This window comes from Rhea americana, unplaced genomic scaffold (genome assembly GCF_003343005.1).
Source record: "Rhea americana isolate MKP2758 unplaced genomic scaffold, rheAme1 scaffold_58, whole genome shotgun sequence".
Taxonomy (NCBI): Eukaryota; Metazoa; Chordata; class Aves; order Rheiformes; family Rheidae; genus Rhea; species Rhea americana.
In genome coordinates this window covers 1,646,816-1,672,242 of record NW_028186734.1, presented here as the reverse complement: position 1 = coordinate 1,672,242, position 25,427 = coordinate 1,646,816, and the positions used below count along the sequence as shown (strand labels likewise).

The 25,427-nt window shown below is 41.8% G+C and overlaps 1 protein-coding gene across 15 annotated transcripts in view; it reads right to left on the bottom strand.

Annotated features, from left to right (window-relative positions):
- The window catches only part of EPB41L3 (erythrocyte membrane protein band 4.1 like 3), a 132,797-nt gene that overhangs the window by 92,821 nt on the left and 14,549 nt on the right, over positions 1 to 25,427 (bottom strand). For 6 of the 15 annotated variants that reach the window (XM_085319291.1, XM_085319296.1, XM_085319294.1 and 3 more), the window contains exon 1: positions 2,374 to 2,562. The exons of 1 other annotated variant lie outside the window; for it this stretch is intronic. The gene's annotated coding sequence lies outside the window, so the exon portion shown is untranslated. Of the gene's footprint in view, positions 1 to 2,373; positions 2,564 to 25,427 lie in introns of those variants that run through there. 8 more of the 15 variants (XM_085319301.1, XM_085319302.1, XM_085319303.1 and 5 more) reach the window with 4 other exon arrangements.

The following is a 25,427-nucleotide window of genomic DNA, read 5'->3' as shown; positions in this document are numbered from 1 at the left end:
AAAGGCCGTCAACTGCATCATTAATGAAGTGGTGCGGCTGCGAGAAATCAGCTTGGGGAGAGTTGGCGTCGATTGTATTAGTCTGATTAAATAAAAATAATACATTTTTAATGCTTCCCAATGCATTTAGGGTTCTGCCTCTGATTATTCATCACTGCAGTAAACAGGTCTGTAGCACATTAAAAGCTCAAGAAGCCTTCCTGTGCCAATGGTACCATAAGGAATAAACTTACAGTTGCTTTTTACTCTAATGCGGTGCTCTTAGTCTCTCTTTCCCCATTATTGATATGCAGGTTTCATTCTCAAATTAGAACGGAAAGTTTCCAGTCCAAGGACACCAGCCCTACAGTATGCATATGTGTGTATATTATTACAAATGCACACATACACAGGTACAGAAAGATGATGAATTTAACTAGATAATTGATACACCAAGAGGATGCTGACCTTCTAATGCTGCATGAAAYGACTGTCATCCATATTTTTAGAGGAAAAGCCTATACTTGATCATGTTTGACCAAGATTTACTAGACAAAAACTAACATATATTGCTTATGTTCTCATTTTCTGCAGATAAAAACTTACAAATTTACTTGTTCGCTTTTTAAAAATGTATCTCTCAGTTTACTACCAACGTAAGAGAAGGCTCACAACRTTAAATGTAAAATTGAAAAAAAGTAATTCAAATTCTCACCATAAGAAGGCAGGCACATGTGAGACACACCTAACCTAGAGATTATATTTGATAAGACGGCCTCTGACTTACAATCATTTGGATTGAAAAGACTTCAAGAGACATATGTCCTTTTGCTTACAAGTGATGTGCACATTGAGTTCAGTTCAGTGAAGTATGTTCACTCTGCCTCAGATACAAGCATGCATTGGAAACTACTGTTCAAAGCAAAAATAATCTTTCAGAACGCTTTCCTCTTCCCCTCAAAAATACTTACAAGAAAAACAAAAATCAAGAAACACCACAGACAGATTTGGTATATGTTACCACTTCTAATGATTAGGGAAATGTTAAGTTTTCAAGTCTATCGAGTCTATCGTTTGCATGATAAAGCTTCAAGTCTTTGAATGAAGAAGAGAAAAAAAGAAAAGAAAAAAGAAACCACCTCAAAATCACCCACAAACGCCTCTCCTCTCCCCCAAATAAAACTGAGCTGCAGCAGAGCATTTAGTAGAAAGTGATTAGCAAAAGCTTTCTGACAGCCACACCCTCTTTTTTTTTTTTTCTTTTTCTTCTTTTTAGACCTGTGAAAACGCACACAAGTTTCACGCCAAACTGCATAAAACCGCGGGGACGCGTCGCGCCGGAGCCCCACGCTACGCTACGCGCGGGGCCCGAGCGCAGCCCGAACTTGGGCGCACCTGCGCGCCGCTGCCCCGCGGTAAGCCGCGCTCAGGTCCACGCCACGCACACGCACCCTTCCACGCACACACAAGCCACACTTCCCGGAGCCGGGGGGGGGGAAGGGGGTGCGCGGGACAGACGTGACCCGCGTTTTGGAGACCCCGAGGCGAGCGGCCGGGCCGCGCCGGCACTGCGGAGTGCGGGGCTGTGATTGCCGATAACCACACCCGCCGCATTGCAGAAGCCACGGCCGGGGCGGGGGGGGGGGGGAACAGAGCGGGAAAACAGCCCCCCCGCCACCGCCAGGCTCGCCGCCCAGGCCAGCAGAGCAAGGAGGGAAACGTGGCGGGGGTCCTCGCTGTGTCTCCCGTTACCCCCACCGCGCCCCATCGCGGGGGGGAGGAGGGGGGCTGGCGCGGGCAGCGCCCCCCGCCCAGGTGAGCCCGGCAGTGTGGACCCGGGGGCCGGCCCCCAGCACCCCGAGCCAACCCCCCTCCCCGCTCCGCTGCACCGCGGGGGCCTCTGCCGCCTGCACAAGTTTCCCGTAGAAACGCATATAGATATATACATAAAGAAAAAAATTTAAAAAAGAAAAAAGGGGAAAAAAGGAAAGAGCCAACCCCGAAGCACCCGCTCTCCCACGAATGCCGCGTGTGTCCTTCCTCCCGCCGGGCGCCGAGCCGCGCTCCCCCCGCGCCCGCGGATGCGGATGCGGCGCGCAGCCCCAGCGCGGCGGCGCCGCCAGGCCCGGGGCGCCGCACCGCCTCCCGCCGGCCCCGGCAGCCTGGGCATCCCCCCTGCTGCCCCCGGCCTCCGCAGCAGCTAACTTAAAAATGGCACCTGAAAAAAGATAGTTAAATATATATTATATGTAAATATATTATATTTTATATAAGTGTACACTAAAAATAACGGGGGGGGATGCAATCTGCAAGCGTCCCCCAGCCCCGGGGGACCGTCCCCGCTCCCCGCAGGGAGGACACGGCGTCCGCAGCGCCGGAGCGGCAGGAAGGTACCTTGGCGGTGGTGCGGAGCGGTGCGGTGGTGCGGAGCTGTGCGGAGCGGCGCGGGCTGCTCCTCCCGGCGGCGGCGGCGGCGGCACCGGGGCTGCTCCCGGCGGCGGCGGCCACGCGTCAGCAGCGGCAGCGCAGCCCGGCTCTGCCCAGGGCGAGCCTCGGCGGCTCCCCAGCAAATCAGGGCTGTGGAGACTCCTCCAGAGCGGGGAGGGAGGGAGGGAGGGAGGGAGGGAGGAGAGGGAGGACCGAAAAAAAGGGGGGGGGGAGGAGGAGGGGGGGGGGAAAGGAAAAAAAAAAAAAAAAAAAAAAAAAAAAAAAAAAAGGCAAGCCCACACCACGGAAAACAGCCAAAGCTGGATACTGGCAGGTTTCACAAGCGAGCCCCCCCCCCCGGCTGAGCATGGGCAGTGGGGATGCTCCTGCATGCACCAGCCAGCAGCGACCCCCTCCCACCTCACGCCCTCAGCGGGATCGGGATCCACACCTGCGTCCGGAGGGATCTAGCCAGTTTTTGGCTCAGCTAAATGAATTCTGCCATTTAGGCTGGCAAGTTTAGCTGCTGCAGTTGCAACCACACCTTGCTATAGAGAGACCTCTGGGGAACTTAAAACCAGTGGCTGGATGCTGACGAGATCCATCTTTGATTTACCATTGGGACTTTTGTGGTGGGGGGGGTTTCAGATTTTAATTTCCAATCACAGAGCACATGCTTTAAAAGATCTGGACCCTTTTTCACTCAACTCCAAAACAAAGGTAAGTATCCGTTCTGTCTCATGTGGGCCACTGAGCCAAAAATGATAACATAAAACTGAAAATAACTTTTGAGCATTTCTAGGCCATCTAATACAATATAAACCACAACATGAAGCCCACCAGAAGGCAACAAAAGCTCCTAGTCCCTACAGAAGCAATCTGGGAGGAGATAATCTTACTTTCACCGTTCTGTTTGGGTAAATATGCAGCTTCTCTTAAAGCCAAGCTCTCCACTAACGATACGTGGTATGAGCAGCTACTGGAGCAGAGGCTCTGCTGCACCACAGTGCTCAGACACACTGCTCATTAGCTCATTTGTGGGACCAGAAGCAGCTGAACTTGTTCAAGAGGTGGCACGTGCAGTGTGATAGGCAACGATGGCTGGTGAAGGGAGAACCGGGTACTGACAGGCTCTTACACTGTGCCTTCAATTCTGTTGCAACAGAGTGGATGAATTAGGCTTATTCCCTCTTTAGACAGTATATTTTGAGAGCGCCCAAAAATAATAGGATCCAAATTTTACTCAGGCCTCTGGTATGAATCACAACAGGGAAAAAAAATACTCCCTTTAATTAGCAGCATCTCCAGGAGATTTAAGATGGGAAAGTGGTCTTGACAGTAGGCAGAGGACATACCATTTCTCACAGTGCTGCTCTATGCTGAATGTAGAACTATAACAAGTCTCTCTCCCCCTCCCCCAGCACCCCTTTTCACCTGATATGCAGAACTGCCATTTAGCAGATCTGGCACACTGTAACATGCATAATAGAGAGACTTCAAAAGGAAAATGTGTGCCATCAACTAAGAGGGGGCATACCTCTAGTCATGCAGTTTAAATAAGGCGACTTGTATACTGTTCTCTACTAGGAAGTCTGGAAGTCATCATGAATCACAAGGGAATGTACTTGACAGCTAAGACATACATTACAGTTAACAAGGTTTGATTTTTTTTTTAAAAAAAGACCAAGTTGGTTTGAATCAAATCAAGTCTCAAAAGCAAGCTAGGAGACTTAAGAAGTATCATTCTTTGAAAGCAACGTAAGATTTACTAGCTTAACCTTTTGCAGCTAGCATACTTTCTATTATAAAAGCTGTTGACACTGCTGTTCAGCAGAGATACACCACTGGAGCATTAGTGTATCAAAGCAACATATGTTGCCCCTGGGCAATACCATCGGGGGGGGGGGGATTTGCCCCACAGCACTCTGTGATCCCTTTGGTGGATATACTGCATATGTAATAGCATCTTTCATCTGAGGATCCAGAAGGCCTTAAGGAACATTGATTTAACCTCAAAACATCAAGTGATATCARTAAGTTGTTCCTCTGAGCAGGAGATCTTTGCAACAAATACTAGGTAGCTGGTACCTTTGGGTTAAAGATGGGGCCTGTGTTTCAGAGTTCTGAAACACAGTACCACTGACGGTAACGTTTAGTTTTGAACACTGCTTTTTAGTTCTGAAGGGGGCTTGCTGGCCAGCTGCACCAGCATTTTAAAGTTATTATTAAAAAAAAAGAAAAAAAAAGAAAAGAAACTCTGTTCTTCCAGTAAYTTTTACTAAGCCCTAATCCTTACTGGTCCCATACAGGTGGGAAAATATGAATAATTCCCCTAAACCTCAYTGGAGTTATACCAGGGCTAGTTTACCTGAAAGGAAGCTTAGATCACTGCAAGCCTGGGCAGTGCTAAGAAAGAAAACCTCTGCTCTCTAACATTGCTATTTGACAGTAGTTTTAGTTTTGATTTTTTTTTTTTCCCTTCATTTCTGGAGGTTGTGCTTCAGGCTTGGATATCAGGAGTGAATGAGTTTAATRGTTCCATTTTAGCTTCTCTTCATCTCAACTCCCAGAAGTGCCCAGCCCAGGGCACCTCTTGCCCATCATCAGCAAATGCCCTGGCTGCAGTAAAACATAACTCCTGCCCTGTACTATGGAAAAGCAGAAAAAYCCAAACTACTGGAGGTAGTTTCTTTTCAAGTGATTCATTTGGTTTATTTAAGAACAGCATGAATTGGGCAAGGATAAGGGATGGCACATGCTTGCAGCTTGTGCCAGCTGACTTGAAGGCACAGCCTTTGAGATCTTCATATCCTGCTGCTCCAGACACAAGCTCCCTATGTGCCACTACCTAGATATCACCTCCTCTCCACCTGAATGACAGCAAAAAACCTCTCCCACTCTGTTTCTGCCAGGTCCTCCCCTTTCCCTTTCCCTTTCCCAGCATTGCCTTTTCTCCATCCCCCTTCAGCCCTCTTCCCCTCCTTCCTTCCTTCCTTCCTCAGCTCACCTCTCAGGCCAGGCGCCTCTCTACCCTCTTATTTCTCCCTCGTCCTTACAACAAATTTTCTTCATTTCCCTTCCCTTCCTAGCAGTGTCCTTCCCCATCATGCTGTACATCTTTGCACTTTCTCCCAGACCAGGATGCTCCAATTCTTTATCAATGCAAGTTGTTAGATGCACATCCCAGCTGCTTCCATGCTGGGCTGGAAGACAAGTTGTTCCCAGCACCTCTTGCCTYTTAGGAGGACAGCCAGGATGATGCCAGGAGATCCGAAGCATGCTGACACCCCAACTGTTTCAACGACACTCAAGAGGCATGCAGGAGATCAATACTAAGCTGGAAAAACAAGTGGTAAACTCTGCCTCCATTCCCTTTTTCCATCCATCCCTTTGAATTTTCCTGGTTTCCAGAACCCCATCAGCAAAAGCATACAACTCTCTTGGGAAAGTCTTGTGAGGGGAGGAAMGAGTTCCTTGCATGAAAAATCAGGGAGAAATAAAGGCAAGCCGAGCCTCTGACATGATGCAGGCAAATTACAGGTGAGCAGAGAAACGGGGCACAGACACCCCTCYCACAGGGCCATCAATCCGGGAAAGGCGGCTGCAAGGAGAACAGCTCCACACACAGCCTGTAGCTGTGACAAGAGCTTTTTATTTATTTATTTATAAATGGGAGAGGGGAATAGCAAAAGGCATGGTCTCTGCCAGGAAAAGATGAATAGGCAACCCTGGAAGAGAAGGGACAAAGATTATCGACCAGCCCTGGGAACTGCTGCCTAAAACATTCTTGTGATCCCCTAATTGACTGGACATGGCATTCAAAATAGCAYATTACAGAGAAGCAAGACACAAAAAATGCTATCAAACTCAGCAAAAGACCTTCTAAAGCTTAGGCAGCAATGAATTAGTTGGGTACAGCACTTTGAAAAATGGAAGCACTGTAAAAGTAGTAGTATTATTAGAGCAGTATTAGGAAGATATTTCTCAGCAGACACGAGCTTGGCACTGTATGTCTAGACGGGTAGATGGTTTTGGAGTCACACTGATTTTTTTATTATTATTATTGTATCCACTTCAATTTATTAAAAGCAAACCGATCTGTCCATGACTCATACAGCTTAGCTTTCTGCATGGCAATGAAACAAAATTCTCTTAATTAAGCATACTCACTGTGAGACAGCATATGAAGGTAAGATTTAGCAATCAGACCAAACCTTTTTCTGTCTTCCTTCACTGCAAACATAATATCCACACACCTCTAACTAGCCAGTACTACCATTAGCTTAACATACATAAAAAGTAAACTCTAAGGTGAGATGTGACTCTTCCCTTAGTGCAACTCCAGTAATACAGTAGTTCGCATATATTTTCAACACAGGGATTTATTTGTCTGTTGTTTGAAATAAGTCTTGCTCAGCCAGTCAGAGCCAAACCAACCCCACCGCTGAGAGAATGATCAGTAAATTTGGCCCCAGCCAAACTGAAACGGCAACTGAAATCCTGAATTACAGAATTACTGCAATCAATTCAACATTGCCCTTTGCCACTTTTATACCTATAGCTTCTTTCTGACTGAGAGTATTAAGCAGATTACTAAGTAATTACCTGCTGCTGCATTTCCTCAGCCACTTTCACAAACCAAAGATAATCAAAATCTTAAGGTGCTTTAGGATTTACCTGAGGCTGTGTCCAAAACAGGTATGAATTAGCTTTCAGACAAATAAATAAATCAAAGATAACACCAATAACATATTTTATCCATGTGTAATCAATACAATTCAGCTGTACTCTGATTTTGCGTACTCTGGGTATAGGAAACGTTGAGTCCACTCATTTTACTCCAYGAAATTCTGCCTTTTTGTCCTCATTCCCACAGTGTTTCACATTTTCCTCTACTTGTCCACTTCCCCATTTAAAACATCACACCTTTCTTCCCTCTTTTCTAAACCATTAAACTCAGTCTTGCATGGTAGTTACAAAACTACCTTTAGTCCTTCTATGGCTTCTTTTCGTGAAGCATCCAKCTCAGAGGAGGATTTAAGCAGTTTACCTCGAGCATAAACTGAAGTCTTACTGACTCAAAGGAGAATTAATGTACATTAGTGCACATTAAGTACTATCAGAAAGAGAAATGCCACCTTGAACWGTAACCACCCTCTACAAATCTCTTTTTAAGATACTTCATCATGACATCTGTAATAAAATGACTCTCAGTGGTTGGGTTAATAGACATAGCCCATACCTGCTTCTGTATCACTTGTCTTCTTAAGCTGCAAGATTTACCAGGTGAGGAATGCACTTTAATGAGTGTTTGCGTAGCACCTGAAGTTAACCTCTCATCTTATGAAGGTTAATAGTAATTAAGCRAAGCACTAGTAGGTTCTTATTAAGCTCAATGAATAACTCTGCTTACACATACTGTAATGTTAAAGTGTTCTTAATAAAAGGGAAGAAATTCAGCTCAAGAATGAACACATTTATCCTATGTTTGTATTGCCCTGTAGTTATATGCGTTAAGATGTAGGGGTTTTCTTTTTCCTTTAGGGTTAAAAGATTACGTAAGTTCCATATATCACCTAGATCTAAACCACTTCTGAACAGGCATGTCTAGAAAAAGAGTTTTGAGCTCCTCAGGTGTCTTTCTTGTCAAACTACTCTCATTTTTTACTGTCTCAATGTGCCAGAACAGTAAAAAAAAAAAAAAAAAAAAAAAAAAAAAAAACTCCAGCTTCAATGTTTGACAGCAACTGTATTTTACTCATAGAAAGCAAAAATGCTGGTACATTTAATCCACAAAAAAAGAAAAAAGAAAAGAGCAATTTCTTTCTCTCTAGCTGTAAAACAGCCCGTTTGTTTGCAGGCTGCCTCTGTCCTGCAGCCGGCCACGTCTCGCTGCTGTCAGCGGGAGGGAAGCTCCTGCCTTTCCCCCCTTCGCTGKCTGCTCCTTCCCATCTCCGTACTGCCCCTCCTTGAGCCAGTACGAAGGTTTGCAACTGCTCAAAATTACATCCCCGTCCTTAGGCACCCGGGAACTGGGCCGCCTCCAGCTGAGACCGCCACCGAGCACAGCAAGAGCTCCCAGCGCCGCCTCCTTGCTGTATTTGTAACTTCGTAGGCTCTCTGAAGACGCTTTACCATTTCAATACATACCGTAATTAAGGTTACAATTTAAGCCTCACGTTCAGGTTCACCTTGGTTGGTGGGACGCTGTGTCAGCTACACAGGGTTCAAACACGATGTAAGTTTGTATCCTGGGCACCAAAAAACGTTCAAGTCAGGCATCTCAGCCTCTCGATTTTTCAAAAGCTTTTTACACTTCACAAGTAATGAGCGTCATGAACAGCTTCTTAGAGTGCAAATGTTTAATTTACCACAGTTGTCCTAAACCAATAATTTTAGTACCCTCATCTGCTTACTTGTCAAATGGATTGCTACCAGCCAGCCTGTATGCAAACATCTGTCTGATCTGGGAGAGTAACACACRCACTGCGAAGTTGCCCAGCAACAGCCTCAATGCCTTCAGCATTAGGCCAACTCGCCTACTTCAGAAAAGTTGCACGGAAACAAACCTGAGAGGAAAGCKCAAGCTTACGGGTGGATATAATATTTAAGGTGGTCTATTTTTTCTCATAAAATTTCTGTGCTCAAAATCTGCTCTTACTAGTAAAAATGAATGCCACAATTCCTGGCATCGCTTCTAAAAAAGGAAAACAAAATTTGTGTGCTGGGGTCCTAAGTTAGAAATCAAAATCTAAACAGAGATTCAGGGTGAAAAACCCATTTTCTAGGTGGCAATAGACAAAGTATGTTGCCTTCCCATCCTTTACCCAAATCACTGAAAATACAAACATGGATTCAGTATATGTGGGGCCCTATGCAACGCCACTGATGACAGTTAAGGGTAAGTGTGTCTCAGCAGGTAGGAATGAAATACAGAAATAATGCACTTGCCAAAAGCTTCTGAACGAGGGAGATCTAATGCTGTGTTCTCTCAACATTTGAGCTATTTTTGCTTAGCTGTCAATCAAATTATTTCCAAGGTGTGCTTCATTACACTTTTAATGGCAGCTGGAGATCCCACAGTTTCCAAAGGTTTAATAATAACTCTTTTACCCAGAGCAAAGCAAAACTCCTAAGTAACAGAAAAAGTGGAACTGGACTCTTTCTATTGCAAGACAAGATCATGTTAGCAGTGTCAAGAGTTACAACCAGTGCTGGACTTCAATTTCTCAACTTGGCTGCATGACTTAGTGTTGACAAAACACTATAGTGCCATCAAAGAAAGCACTGATCACATCTGTTCACACTTTGGTTTTCCTAAGCAGCTTCATGGGTCAAGAAACAAGCAATTGCCATTGTATCTATTAACACTGTATGAACAGAATATTAGTGTTTCTAACAAAAGAAAAGGGAGCTTGTGACATTTATTTATTTTTTTAACATTTGAAGTGCCAGACAACCATAAAAAGGTTGTAAAGGGAATACTTTAAGAGTTTGATTTCTCCTGAGAAGAAATATAATTGCAGAAAGAATGAAAGCCACAAGCATTTTCTCAAAGGGAAAGTATGATGGCATTGATACAAAACACTGCATTTACACAATAGCTTTTGTACAACATGAAGCAAAGTTGTTTCCTTTGCATTTGCAAGAAAATTCTATTCTTCACTCTGCTTGAAATCTAAAAAAGACCCAAACAAATAAACCAAAAGCCCTTCATATTTTGACTTTTGGCATTTAATGTATTTCTGGAGATTTTGGCTTTTTAGTTCTTTTCATACAGCAGCTAATACCTACTCTTAAGTGAAATAAAGAAATTAAGCAGAAGCATAGGCAAGCTAGATAAATGAACTCATAAAACAGTCTTCAAAGGGTTTCAGTGAGTTGCTTTATGTTCCCTTCACGTTACARGGAGCAAAGCTGGAAAGAGTTCGGGAGCCCATGTGGAAGAGGAAAGCAGCTATTAGAGTGGTTTTGTTCCTAAAATTTAACCCCTTTGTCCTTTGAACTCAACCCTCACTACCACCACCTTCAGCTCTCTGAATGTCCACTTGATATTTCCATCAGGCAAGGTAGAGCATATGCAGTAGCTACATGCATGCTGATCAGCAGCTACACGCATGCTGATCRTCCGACAAAACATATGTTCCCATTAAGTCAAACAGGCCCAGAGCCTGGCCACAGCCATGCAGAACACATCACTGCTGAGCTCACTCCAAATAAATAATAAAATAATAATAATAAAAAAACTTAAGAGACAAGATTGCCTCCAGAGTCTTCTAGRCTACCAGGGCTACCCATCACCACTACTTTCCCCACCACCACCTTTTCCCCCCTTCTCTTTCTGCTATACAATGTAGATTTTTTTTGTATGTAATATTAAAAAAGAAAAAAAAAAGTTGTAGCAGTCTCTCATGGCACAGAGTCTCCAAATCTTTCCCTCCATCACCCTCTGCTTTGCATTAAGCATACAAARCCCTGCTTTATTTCCTTTTTTTGGGAGATTCCGACAGACTTTGAAGGAACCTGAAAGTGATTATACAGATGAATGATGAAACTTGAACTCCTGTTCTCATGTTCCACCTAACTAAAAAGGAAGGAGATATAGTGGCTTATTCTTGGAGAATTCAGCCCCAAGTTTCTACCACAACTTATTATTCCARGTTTTTTAAAGCATGCCAAAACTTTTCAGACACCAAGACCATTTTCATGTATTGCTCTGATAGAGTACTGCATCTTCAAAGAAAAAGTTTTCATTTCATCTTCAGTGTTGTGTATATATAAAAAATACACGTGTATTTTTTTATATATAAAAGAAACATTGCAATTAATAAAATTACTTATAATGAATAATTCTTAGGATAACATGATAAAAAGTTCACCCTTTAATAGAAACAAAACATACCTTATAATCTCCACAGTCCCCATGAAATCTAATACTCTAACAAATGTCTACCATTAACCTTAGAAGTCCTTACTTCATTTTTAATCTGAAATAAGTACAGGATTAATTTGTAAAGCACAGCAAAATTTTGTTTCTCAATAAATGAGAAATTATTGTGGAATGCATTGCGGAATGCATACGAACACTGTGAATTCTCTTGCAAAGGCTGCATCACCAACACAGGTGTTTTATTCACTTGCCTTCTTCAAGATCTTTCTAAGTTAAAATTTTGCTCTGCATTGGCATTTACTGAAGTTTTAGTTCGTATGCCAATTTTAGACTAATCAATTTTTTTTTTGCAGCTTTCCAGACACTTTACGTAATCTAAAATTTGTAGAGAATTCATCAGCCAATGACCTCACTGGAGCAGAGAAACATTTACCAGGCAATTATCAGGWCTAGAAAACTTGCCATAAGATAGCAGGCTAGGTCAATCTTGTCAGTTAAGATTTGCCTTAAGAGTCCACAATCTAAATCGTGAAAAGTTTAACTGTGTAAACTATTTGACAATAAAATTAAGATTTCCAGAAAACTTCCTATTTTTCTTCCTATGCTGTCAAAATTTTGAAACATCTGAAGCAGTTATTTGCTTATAAAGTTATTTGCTTATCAAGTCAAGGAAAATGAATGTTTTGGTACAATTTGTTTGGCACACAAATTAGTTAATTAAATCACTATTTTAAATAAAGAAAAATATTTTTGAATTTTACAAATGGCAAATTTATACCAAGTACACAGGGCTGACATTTAAAATGTAAAGACAGACAGGAAAAAAAAAACAGCTGGCTCAGAATTATACAGTAGATACCTAAGTAAACCAAGTCCACAGCCACTAAATGCTTCCCACCGCTCATAACAAGCTGGAGACCTGCAGTAAAAAAAACCTTAACTGCACAACTGTAATGTGCAACATTGCCAGTGTCTCAGGCACTTGAGCAAAAAGGTACCTAGATGGGAAGCCCAGATGATCCCAGGACAGGGATCATGTCACAGGAAGTCAACACTTTAACATCTGAATGTGGTAAACACACACACTATTAGGAACCAATAATAAATCTGACTTGTGAAATACACATTCTATGGAATAGGTGATTGCRAACACCCACATTAGGATAGAAGTAAAGATAATTCAAAATTCTTGTCAGAGAAAGCATTTTGAAGGCATTGCAATGTAGCAGCAATATTTTCAACATTACTGTATATTCTTTTCCCCAAATTTCCAATGTTACTATACCACTTTCTATGCTGTTTCCATACCAGTTTCTTTCTATACATACATATTTTGGGAAATAAGAACTACCAGATCTTCCTGAGTTTCAGTTCCCCGTCTTCCTCCCACCTAGATCTTTACATGTCCTGTTTATGCTTAAGCCTCCCTGATCCAAGGAACAGCAAAATATCCTGTGGAATAGAAGCAAAGTGTTGTAACAGTCTGCTAGCAGAATAAAAAAAAATAAATAATAAAGATAGAAAGAGGAGGTGGGATGAATCATGTTGAGTCATATGGTATTTCTTGACGTACAAAAAATTAACTTATGTTAGTTTTAGTTCATAACAACAACCCAATATTTTAAACTTGGACTCCCCTGTGGGCAACTAGCATAAATTATTTGGACCTGTTCTTATCCAGGATACTTAAGTCTCTACAATATTCTTTACTTTTCTTTGATGCTTATCATACTGTGGTGAACTCTGCTTTCTAGCAAAAAAGGAACCACAAATTAACCCTAAGTGTATGCATATGCATTAGAATCAAAACATTTGTCCTAATGTTCATCGCTACGCTGAGAACTCAGCTACTTATTTTAACATCTGTTACATCTTCCAGTAACCTCAAGCTATTGTAAGCAACAGAGGCTTTGGACCAGAGCTGGAGCAAACATTTGCTTAAATGACTAGATTTAAAATTCTATTTGAGAGATACCACTTTAAACAGCAAACTTGTTTCAACTAGAGTTTAATACTAAAAGGTATTTAATACTATCCTAAAAACATGCTTGAGTAAAATGAAACTTTTTGTAATACTTTTTGCCTCAACTCTGATTTAATAATTCCCTGCAACTAGTTTTGGCATGGAGAACAAATGTGTACAGAAAAGTAGCAACAAGAATTTACTTAAAAATATTTGCTATGTTTTTACTTCAGCTGAAGCTTCCTTACAGGTTCTGGTGCTCCAGGAAAGACAGGTGAGTAATTAAAGGGAGAAACTGCTGGTGCTGGTTTGAGGAAAGGACAGTGGCAAACAGAAGCAATTCTTACTTCTCTGTAAAGATTTCGTAACAAATATTCGGCTTTCTGGCAGCATCCAATAATCGTACTAAACTTAGCAAAATTATTTCTCTGCCTTAACAGTCATGTTGCTTACAAAACCAAGATATAAAGTAGCTTATAAATATGCACATATTCAGTCTCTCTGCATTTAGTGCATGTATACATTATTCTCAAAATTAGACCTTTTATTTTCCCTCCACCTCCCTAAACCACATGAAGGTCAGCTGCTTTTAACACCGGAAATTTAGTGAAACAGCTTGGTTTGTTATTGCRTTGGAACTGTTTTTAGTCAGTGCAGCTTGCAGCTAAATGGCAGGCAGAACAAGCAAATTCAATTAAAATAGCTCTGAGGCAAAAAGGAGATGAGTGTATTAGGAAAATATAAATGGGAATTTAAATGGGTGCTGCAAGAGCACAACCAGGCCATAACACAACCCTGTCTCTCTTTAGAAGAGGTAGTGTTTTTAGCAACATTTTCTTGTAGACAAAGACTTGTGAAATGTATGGTTTGGAGTATTTCTCACACCCTGGCTTTAATTAAGTCTTTGCCACAGAAAGAAGGTACAAAGAGCATCTCTTCCACCGCACTGCTGCAGAGGCCRTGCACACTGGGAGGCAGGGCAGCTGCCATAGGGCAAGAGCTGCCACCGTGCCCTACGGGAAAGCTGGGGCCAGCCCAAACAGCTCGTGGYGGTCTGCCAGCGCCTTAAGAAACAGTTCAAGGTCATTCAAGCCAGCAAAAACACTGTCAACATTCACCATTTCTCAGGAGTGAGGATTTTTGTTTGTTTGAAAGCACTGTAAAATAGGAGTTCACACATCATCATGGACAATCGGCCATTTGCTTGGGATTACTTGCTCCTGATCAGAGCAGTTTGGGATCTCTCCTCTTGGAACCTCTAGAGGTTGTTTTATCCTACCGAGTCCTACAGAAGGACGTTTCGTGTGAACTGGGCAGCTGTCTGCCTCCCCAAGCACCGAGGTCCCCTGACCACAGACTTACCTGTGGTTCACCTGGCAATTAACCAAATTCCCTCCTTTTGTCACTGCTTGTGGCACCACATTTACCTCCCGACTGCACAACACTACGCGAGGGAGAGCCAAACCCCTCTTCGGCCCACCCGATACCATGCAATCCTACGCGGCATGTAGAAAAGCATGAATGAAATGAACATTTTCCTTATACTCAGCTGCACTTGTGTTCCTCAATAAAACTTTTATTATATTTAGCTGTGTATAAATATCTGCAACATTTGCATGTTTCTTCCAAGCTTAACAACAACAGCAACGAAAAATTGGCTTTCAGTGTGTTTCTTGGCTAACACAATAGCCACAATGCAGAGCTACATCACCCTATGCCAGCACTGGATCAGATACCAGGATCCATCCAAATTACTAATTCAGTTCTATTTCTGTGACTCTTGCATAAGTAAAAATGTCATCAAAGCAATGTTCGAGTGAGACAGATTACTGAATTTCAGCCCCAAAGTATTTATTCTTTAGAGCTAACTGAGGTGTTGCTTTCTGTATTAACACCAGCCAAAGTTTTGCCTTTTCTTAGCATCAGTAATGTGCCCTGAAGCACAAGTATTTTTTTTTCAGAAAAAGTTGTTCAGAACTTTTCCAGTAAGTTTTCCCTGTGGTTTGCATAATATAGTAACTAGAGAACTAACAGACTTATGATAAAGATAGACCTTAGAGGACACTTAAGTAAAATCTTCTTTTCTGTCATTGACATCAATTATTCTGCCTACCTTTAAGAAACATAACCATCTTTCTTCTATCTTTTTTTCCTCCAAATATTCGTATTTATTTAGCAGTTCTAGTGATCATCTTCCATTCTGAGAAAGAAACTGCAAAAGCTCTTTTTACTGGTATACTCAAGGAACTTTACAGATTCTTTTCCCGTAGCATCTCAGGACTCCAGAGCATAAAACAGAGCCAAAGCATATGTACCCTGTACACACTAACAACAGATAACCCTTGCTTTAGACAGCCAGGAGTGAGATTAGCACTATTCAGGTTAAATTATTTTGAAACTGAACACATTTTTTTTATAGTGAATCCAAATAACATCACATTTCTTGCATGTAATTTTGTTTATGTTGTGTCTAGAGCAAGTGTAACTTGGCAGGAGTGCAATATACTACAGACAGCTATGGCAGCAGGAGGAAAGATAGTAACTAAAAATAAAGACTAGTAACAGCATCAAAAATCAGGAGCCAAAATGCAGAAAAAGTATGTATTTAGTATCAATAGGATAACAAGGTGAAAAGGACAGGGCAAGCCCAGGACACTGCTAGTCATTTAAAAGAAAATTTTTACTTTTTTTTTGGTTCAGTTTGCTTAAAGACAGATATTTGTGGTCCACTCCTTACAGAGAGGACACTGAGGTTGTAACAGACTGACAAGCTTCAGAGGATCATGCAACTTGGACCACCTATGCAATAGAAAATTGACAGCTGAAATAATGGTAACATAACAGCAGTTTTATACGTGTTTTGTAGGTGTTGCACACCAAAATACACACGATCATTAAGATTACAGTAGTCAGAATTTAGGAAATGCCAGAATTAAGTTGCATTCTGCTAACATACCAATCCCCCTGCCTTTTTTCCTCCTTTTCCCATGGGTCAGGAAGGAACTGCTGCCTTATCCAGTGTCAAGGCTGAACAGTATTTAAAGTAGTGAGCAATGAAGACAGAATTATCAATATCCTCACATGCTTTCCTGTAGTGCTTAGCACTGATAAATAAGCACTGCAACAAGAGTCATTAATACTTATAATCTCCATCTGCCAACCACCATTTTACAGTAGGGCTCAGCCACACACAGACTAAAGCCAAAAGCATCCATCAGTTTGGGATGTCCTGTTAGGGCCACCCAGAGAAGAGCTGCTGACCGCTTGGTATCTTCAAGTATAATCCCACTGTTTCAGCTACAGCTCATCACTTTTGCACCATGGTCCTATATGTCAGTTCAGACCTCAGGAAAGGGAAAATTTGGTTAAAGTGATATAGCATCATTAAGGACACCTGGGGCAATAGACTGGAACAGCATGACTGTCAAGTCTTAACCACAAGCCTGTTATTTCATCATCTTGCCTTGTTCGTAGAGCTGTACTGCAAAAGGAAGCAGGAAGCCAGCTGGCTCCCAAACACCACACCTGAACGAGTCCTACTCTGGGATACAGCAAAGGTGCTGCCTGCCCAGCCCTTCCATTAACTTATTTGTTCTGTTTCCTTCTTTCCTCCCAACACTTTGACGCTTCATCTACTCCCAACGCCAAGGCTTTGTCTTCCAGTCATCCCTAGCCTTCTGGCCTCGTTTCTCAAATCCTACTTGTTTCCTGCCAACTTCATACTCTTACGACTTCTTTACCATATGACCGTTTACCTGTCTAGAGAACTTCCTTCCAGCCTTGGCCATATCTCCTCCATGTTGAGTCTGTTTTTCAGGGCCCACTTGCCATTGCTGTTGCATCTGGGTAAGAACAGCATCTGCACAATCTAGTCAACAGAGAAGCTGCAAGGTCACGTGYGATGCTCAGTAAGCCCAGGGTCTTTGAAGATTTGTACTGTTAAATCTCTGAATACGTGCAAGATAAGACTTCCCCCCCCCCCAAGTTTTTCTTAAAAAGCTTGAACAGTAAGCTTTCCTGGGATGTCAGAAACATAGCCTTGACAAAAAAGTCATGTACCCTGCCAGGCTCATAGGCTTTGCTTGAAAGCACAGAAATACTAGAATTTGAGAAAAAACTGCCAAAATACTTTAATATAGATAAAAGTGTTTTCTCTCTCAGGCTGAGGGGGACCTCTGAAAGTTATCTAGTCATACCTCCTGCTCAAAGCAGTGCTAACTTCAAAGTCAGATTGGGCTCCTGAAAGCTTTGTTCGGTTACCTTTTGAATATCTCCAAGAAAGAAAATCCTGTAGATTCACTGGGCTACTACTCCATACTTGACCATCCTCACTAGAAAATTTATTTCCCTATCCCTAGTGGGTATCCCCTTCCCTGTAATTCATATCCATTGCCTCCCATCCTTTGGCCACACACTCAAGATAAGTCTGGTCCATCTTACGTATAAACATTCCCTAAATAGTTGGAGACAGCAACAAGATCCCCCTTTAGTTTTCTCTTCTTTCCAAATAAACTACACTGCCTCCCTTTTTTGATCCGTTCTGTCTTTCAGCCTTTTTYACTACAGTGATGGCCTTGGAGGAGACTGGAGTCACTCAAGGCTTTCAATCTCTCTCTCCTACAGGGCCACGGCTGAAAACTGGGCACATTACTCCAGACACAGCCTATYCTTTGCTGAGCAGAGGTGACTTCTCTTAACATGCTGCCTGTGCTTTGTCATCAGCCCTGCATGTGGCTGGCCCTCATTGCTGTAAGGGTGCACTGCTGACTTATGTTCAGCTTGCAGTCCACCAAAAGGACTTCTAGGTCCTTTCCTACAGGCTGCTCAGCCAGTWGGCCTCCCAGTCTCTGCTGTTGATGGTGGTTATTCCATCCCATGTGCGATATTTGCATCTTTCTTTACTAACCTGAAGTTCCTGCTAGCCTACTAATCCAGCTTGTTGTAGTTCCCCCTTATTAATTCTTCTCAAAAATTCAATCCTTTGCATGGCACTGTAACAACAGTGAACAGGAATCACTCACAGTTAATGAGAAAAATCTTGGGTCTGCTGGCAGGTCCACCCTTACAATCCTGGCATGCCTTTGAACAGCTTCTGTCCAAGTCTAGGATTGAGTTGTCTGCTGCTCAGAGAGCTGGTAAGCACCYCTGTTGCCAAAGTCAGTCCAGGTAATGCAGTGCAAACTCTGCTCCTGCAATCTTCATTAGAACCTTATGTAATGATTTGACTTGACTATCCCTTCTCACCAAAATAAAGGAGGGAAAATAAGGCCAAACTATACCACCCAAGGAATTCTCCATTCTCTCTGCTTCCTTCAGCATCTATTTGAGGATGACATGTTCAGGGTTCACAACTATTTGTAGGAACACATCTGGATCCTTCCCAATCCTCATGCAGTTTCACATTTCCTTCACTGGCATAGAAAAGCTGACTACTTCTGTTATCTAAAACTAAATCCACCGTTTTCAGCCCTTCCACTCCAAGCACAGAAGCAAAACAAAGAGGCAGGTAAGTCATCTGAAGGACCTACACTTCCAGTAGAGGTTGTAAAGGACCCCAAATCATCTTTCTGCAGAAGGAACAGGATACATATCTTCCAGCACTGCTTCTGTGAGGAATAGCTAYCACACACAGGGAGGTACACAAAAATCAATGCAAGTACTAAACTGGATGTGGTACTAGCAGAAGTGATCGATCTTTTGTGGAAAGAGGTAAAGTGTGCAGAATTGACAGGTTTCTTTTCTTCCTTTCTCCCTACCCCCATGAARAGAGCATGAAACTGATGGATGATTTCTTGAGAGAACATCTTGTTCAATTGTTGGCAACGTATCATCAACATTTAGGGACTACTTAATCAATTAAAAGAGCCATCTGCAAAAGAACCAAATTGATATTAGACATGAAAGATGAAGAAAAAGCAGGAAGTTGGAGAAAGGAACATTTTTTAATATTTAGCTGACTCATCCATCTGAGATTTCTGTTTAATGACTCTTTGCCCACTATAGAGACRCAATTGTTTCTCAAGTTAGAATGGAAGGTAAATCACTTCATCCATCATCACTGAAGCAAAGTATCGATGCTAGGATGCTAATTGCCATCTAAGATCTTAAAATATTTAATTGAATCAGTAAGCGACTTGGCTGGCTTTTCCTTCACTAAGGTTAATCTGTGGTCTCACAAGAAAATTAGTTCCTTGTGATCTCAGTTGGCGTGTAACCACCTGCCCATGCCAGGATCATTACAGTTTTACTCAGACAAAACACTTTAACCATAGCTTTGTGCACCTGGTTTGGCCACCTTTGCTTCCTCATTTTTCTCCCTCCCTTCCCAAAGCATTGAAGCTCTGTGCGCTACTGCTTTAACACTTTTTGTGAACATGTGATGCAGGTATCTAGCCCTCTTCTACAGCAAGAGGAAGGCTGCCCAGCCTCCCCGAGTACAGCACATGAACCTCATGCACATTTGACACTTCTACTGTGCAAAAATAAAGCAAGCTGTTTGTTAGCAATTCAGTTGCAGTTATGGTTACTGCATTGGATGTCAGAGTCAAAAAGAAGATGCAGAACCACAAATCTCTTGCTCTCCCTATGGAGCCAGATTCTCATCTGGCACAAGCTGGCAGCACTCCACATTGGAAATCTGGCTCCTAACGTAAACAGGCTATAAACATGGTCTTTGCTTCATCTGCAGGGCTTGGGGGACCTTAAATTTGACAGCCCTTGAATGAAAGTTTACTCTGGGGTTTAGAAGCAAATTATTGAACTGACTTGTTAAATTATGTTTCATTAGTAGCAGGAACATTACAATTGCATCCTTTGTTATTTGAGTCTTCAATTTGATTTTGTCAAGACTGTTTCATCATTCAATTTTCTGAAGCAAATTATTCTGAAAGGTTGCGCAAAAGGCATAAAAAAATAGAAGTAGCAATAATGACCTATGCAATCAGAGTTAGGGTTTTTTATTTTTATCTTTTTAAATGAAATCCAAAGCTTTCTAGGACTCCACATTCTAACAGCACTAGTACACTCTCAGGCCAAAGCTGTAAATCCTCAGGAACACCACAATCAGAGTTTTGCATGCTTATTCTCAAAGGGGCTTGGTGAGCTGCAATTCAATATGCATTACACTGAAACAACTGCCAACTGCTAGCAGAAGAGGAAATGATTTAGCAAACAAAGTTGGGAGTTACTTTTGTACCGACTAGGTAATTAGGGAAGAAAAAACAAACAAAAATGGCCGATTCAAAGCCTGTAAAGAATCACTAGGTTTAAATTCACCTCTGCAGAGAATGAAATCTTATCTGGAACCTATACTTTTTTCCCCACAGAAACAAAGGATATTCACTTGCGAAATTCTAAAACAACATGAAGTGAAGGACATCTAAAAATCTCTCATAACAGATTTCAGAACAACATCCCCAGGCAACAGAGTATGAAAATTGACCTACATAACTTAAATGTTCAAAAAACCTGCTTCTTCACTATCCAAAATTATTCTGCATGCTTACTCATATACACTCATTTTATATTTTCAGCTGCACTCGAGAGGAAGACCTCTGTGATAGTTTTACAGTGCAGGTGCCTAGAGTGGCTGAAGAACTTTGAGCCCAGGGGATTACAGTGTGCGTGAAGGCAGCCACAGTTTGCAAAGTTTTCAGGAACAAAAGAATGGAGGAGCTCAATTATCAAGTGGAATTTCAAACCACACCATGCATCACCAAAGACAAAAGATTCACATTAGCTAGTGGGCAGTGTCTGAGAATAATTCAAGGTAAAGGGTTTAACCTTCAGAAGCTCATGCGTTTAAGGACCACCTTACCCAAGAGCTCCCCTTCCCTTGTATCGCACAGTTAGATGTGACACCAGGTAAGGTGCTCGAGCTCCAGCTTTGCAGGAGCACCACATGCAGGACATGCCTTCGGTGCTTTCGGCCTGCTACCACTGTGCTTGGGCATTATTTGAACAGTCTGAGGAGGATATGAGGGGCTTTACTGTGATGCTGATTCTTGGCGACTGTGAACCTCATTCAGAAGTAGGGACCAACTTCTCAGCTGGTGGACTTGCAAAGCAAATGAATGAGGTGTGCCCCAAAGTAGACAAAGTTCATGACTTGAGAAAAAATGCTCTAAAATACAAGAATTAGTCCTCCCTGATCTGCGCTTACTCTCCTGGTTGATATCATCAGTAAAAAAAATAAAAGGCATATGTAGAATTAAAAAATAAATAAATAATTGAGCATTATAGTACAGTTGCAATTCCTGCAAAAGCCAAAAACAGCACTGGAGGTCTTTGGTCCTGCGTGGAGGCAGGACACCAGCAGAAACAGGCGGTCGGCCTGACCCCATACAGCTGTTCTTGCACGATCACATGCACGAACCCGAGAAATAAAACCATCATTTCAACAAAACCGTATTTCTCAGGCATGCTGGGGTTGCACATCCAATAGGCGGCTTGTATCTGAATGAGGAAGGTTTTAACCACAGTGAAAGAGAGGTGCGAGGTCAGTGCCATCTCTGGATGGTGTCACTGCAACTGAGAAGTTTTGGGGGGAAAACCAGCTCACCTGTGCAGCCTGTAGACACAGGCTCCTGCATCCCCCATCAGGCAAAGCCCATGCCATGTGTATTAAGGCAGCACTGTCAGGAAGAGTTCAGCACATTTTAAGCAAATCATCGTTTCTGATTCAGAGATGCCTGCATTTCAAGCACAGCAATCCCATAAAACACTTCTCCAGCAGCCCAGGCGCTCAGTTTGCAGCACAGATTTCCAGCCCTGTTATGACCCATTTAAAAGCAGCTGTTGGGTAAATAAACTAAAACATTTGAAGTGTGCAGCCCCGGGTGATGAAGGGCTGCCGTTCAAGTCCKAGATATTTTATCTGCAGTTACTGCGAACAGAGAGCACTTCTTCAGCTCATCACAAGGACGCCTTCCCCATGCAGCTACAATGCTGCTGCCTGATAATCAGCACTAACTGATGGGAGGAAATGGGCTACTTTGAAGTAGCATAGAGCAGAAATTAAACCTGGGACTCCCAAGGAGGAGACCAGATGATTGTTCCTCCTCACCAAAGCCATCTTTGTTTTCCTGAATACCTCCTAACCCATGAAGCGTGTAAGATACAATACATAATAGTATGTATTAAATCATCTTTATCTAGGTAAAAGATGGACAAGCAAAGAGCTCTGCTACAGTTAAGAATGAGAATAACCCAACTCTACTCACCAATGCTTCTACCAAGTGAAGAAACTCAAAGCAGTCTATTTTTTTTTTTTAAACACTAAGGGTGAAAATTAAGCTCAAGATGATCTCTTTAGATATTTTTCCCCCATTCTTCTTAACATTACATGTATGCATAACATTACATTAATTGTATAAAAAAGTCAGTCTAGAAAAATCTATAAGCAAGGTATAACAAACATGGAAATAAAACATTAATAAATCCATAACACATAGTGCTACAGAAAAGGAAAAATATTTATGTATGATACAGCAAAGTATTTATAAAAAGTGCTTTGAAAAGAATATTCAGCAAGCATGGCCTGTAGCAGTATTCTTTCATGCAGTCATTCTTATAGAAGTCTTAGCAAAAGCCTTTCAGCAAAACTCAGTTTCCTACATTCATTCATTACTAATTTGAGATAGGTATAAATCTGAGAAACAAGAACAATTTAATTGCTAGATCAGGCTATGTAGGAGGATTACCAGTCCTTTACCAAAGTGACTTTACAACCCTTCAGTGTCCTCAAAATTTACATTACTATTTTAAAGTAAGTTGCTCAATTCCTTTCATCTAGCAACAGCTGATYTTATCTTATTCTCCCCCTTCTGCTTCCAGAATTCACACCTCTGGGATAAAGTAYACATTATAAATTGCCAGTACAACAGAAAATATTTTTGCAGCATATTCTGCTTGGAAAACTAAGAAAACAAAACTGTTCCTCCGCATCTCGTCAAGTAAGAACAGAAACAGGTAGCAAAAGTCAGTTGCCAAAATCATCAACTTTTGATAGAACTTTCGAGAATCCACATATAAACCGTAGTAACGTGAAGTCCTTGTCCTTAACCATCTAGCTGTCAACAAGTGATCAATTACTTACCTGACATAGCACTGTTAAACAAAACTGCAGGAACCACCAATTTTGAGGGAACTGATTTTATTTTAAGACCCGATCAGGGTCCTGAACACCCCTTCTCAGCATCAGCCAACAATACTGCTCTCCAAGACTTCCCTGCAGTTCATGCGTTTCAGGATCACTCCTCAAAAATCAGTTATACCTGTGTAGGGAACAGCAGCACTGGCCATGACACACACTAAAACTAAGATTAAATCTGAGACTCTCTTGCCATCTTGACTGATAAAAGACTTTAGCACCACAGAAGCAGAAAGAAGAGAAAATTCCTGGTCTCTGATGACCTGTGGAACTGACCCAGTGATATTTTTGCTTTGCTATGGTGTAATGACATATCCTTATGTGGTCAGCCAGAGCACAGTGGTTGAGGAATATGATGGTTTTTTAATTAGCCCTTACTACCTGTTCGTGCAATGATACCTTCCTAGATCGTATCTCATCAAATGCATAATGAGCTAGTTTATTCTCTAAAATTGTAAATTGGTGAAGGTTCATTAGTCTTATTAGAGAGACGCAATTTATACTTGCAAAGAATGTAGGTGACTATTTCTAAGTGAAGAGATAAACAGAGTGAAAATAGTAATAAGGGAACGAATAATTCAGGAATGAAATGCAAATTGCCTTTTTTTTTTTTTTTTCATTTGAACAGATGTATTTGTACCAAAAATTCACAGTAAGGAGTTAAATAGCTTTTAAAACAACCACTCACATTTACTGAACTTCTGAGACTTCAACTGCTCTCTGCAGTATTTGCAGACTTGAATAAATGCAGCTTCCTTCCTCTGTAAAGCGACCATTACTGGAACTCATTTGACATTTCTAAAACATTCTTTCCGTGATTCCTTAGCGATATCCAATGCCACTAAATAGTAACTACTCTATTCACTGTCTTTTTAGTGGCTACCATAGGTCACATCTGCCAAACATAATACAGAAAACTTAGCAGTATGTCTGTCAAAACAATTACCAAAATGTCTGGTGGATGTTTTACACGCTTTGGTGTGAAATAGGGAGTGAATGAAGACTAATCTCTGCCATGCCTCACCTTATATAAATTTGATAAAAGTGAAGAAGGAACTTTAAAAAACAGAATGTCAGCACATGAGGATTTGTTTACATTTTTGCTAGGTATGTTACAGCCTATATTGCAGAAAACTATGTTAGGTACAATAACCATGTAGTTGCCAGTCTAATTCACAAAAGGAGAAATTTCAACATTGATTTTCAGAAACTGCTTATAAATGGRCGAGACAGGCAAACCAGAAAATTACTTGTCTTTCCAGTATTATACCTTCCAAGCATATTAATCTAAAAGCATAATTTTATTTAACATAATGYAAAAATATTCCTATTAATTTTGATGGTATTCTTTAATTTGGATATATGCAGATGTAGTCTTACCACTGAAGCTCCTAAATCAGCTCACTAGAAGTTACTTAACTCTAATGAAGTGAGAATTAGCACAAAATTATACAAAATGGCTTCAGTAGGCAAAAATGCAGCTTTTTTCCTTCAGAAGTAATTTCTCACATACAAAATTCCCCAAAACTATTTGTACAGCTGTTTTTGACTCCCATAAAGGCTCAGGAAAAGGCTGAGGAGATGCTGAAGGCTGATAATCAGCTAGAAGGGCTCCCTCTCGGTGGTCCTTCCGGATGGTTTGCATTAAGAGAGGAGGTTGCTCTGCTGTGCAAAAGGCCACAGACATCTCCCAGTATCCTATGAGTCTCTAGGGACAGGATCCTGGGAAAAATCAACTGCAAGCTTGGATTCTTTTAAAAAGTACTTCTACAACGTCTTCTTGTAGATTGCTGCCGACCATGGAGCTCAGGAATGAGCATAGCTTTCCCCCAGAGACCATCACTGTGATGAGATGGATGTCCTTCTCAAATCTGTTCCTGCCCAAAGCAATCACTGGGCTTGCAGCACCTTTCCCAGATGGGACACACAGACAGATGAAGCCCCAGGACAGCTGGATGTCTCCAGCTGTGCAGAAGAGACCTCTGCCCTGGGCCAAGAGCCACAGTTCCTCCTCCGTG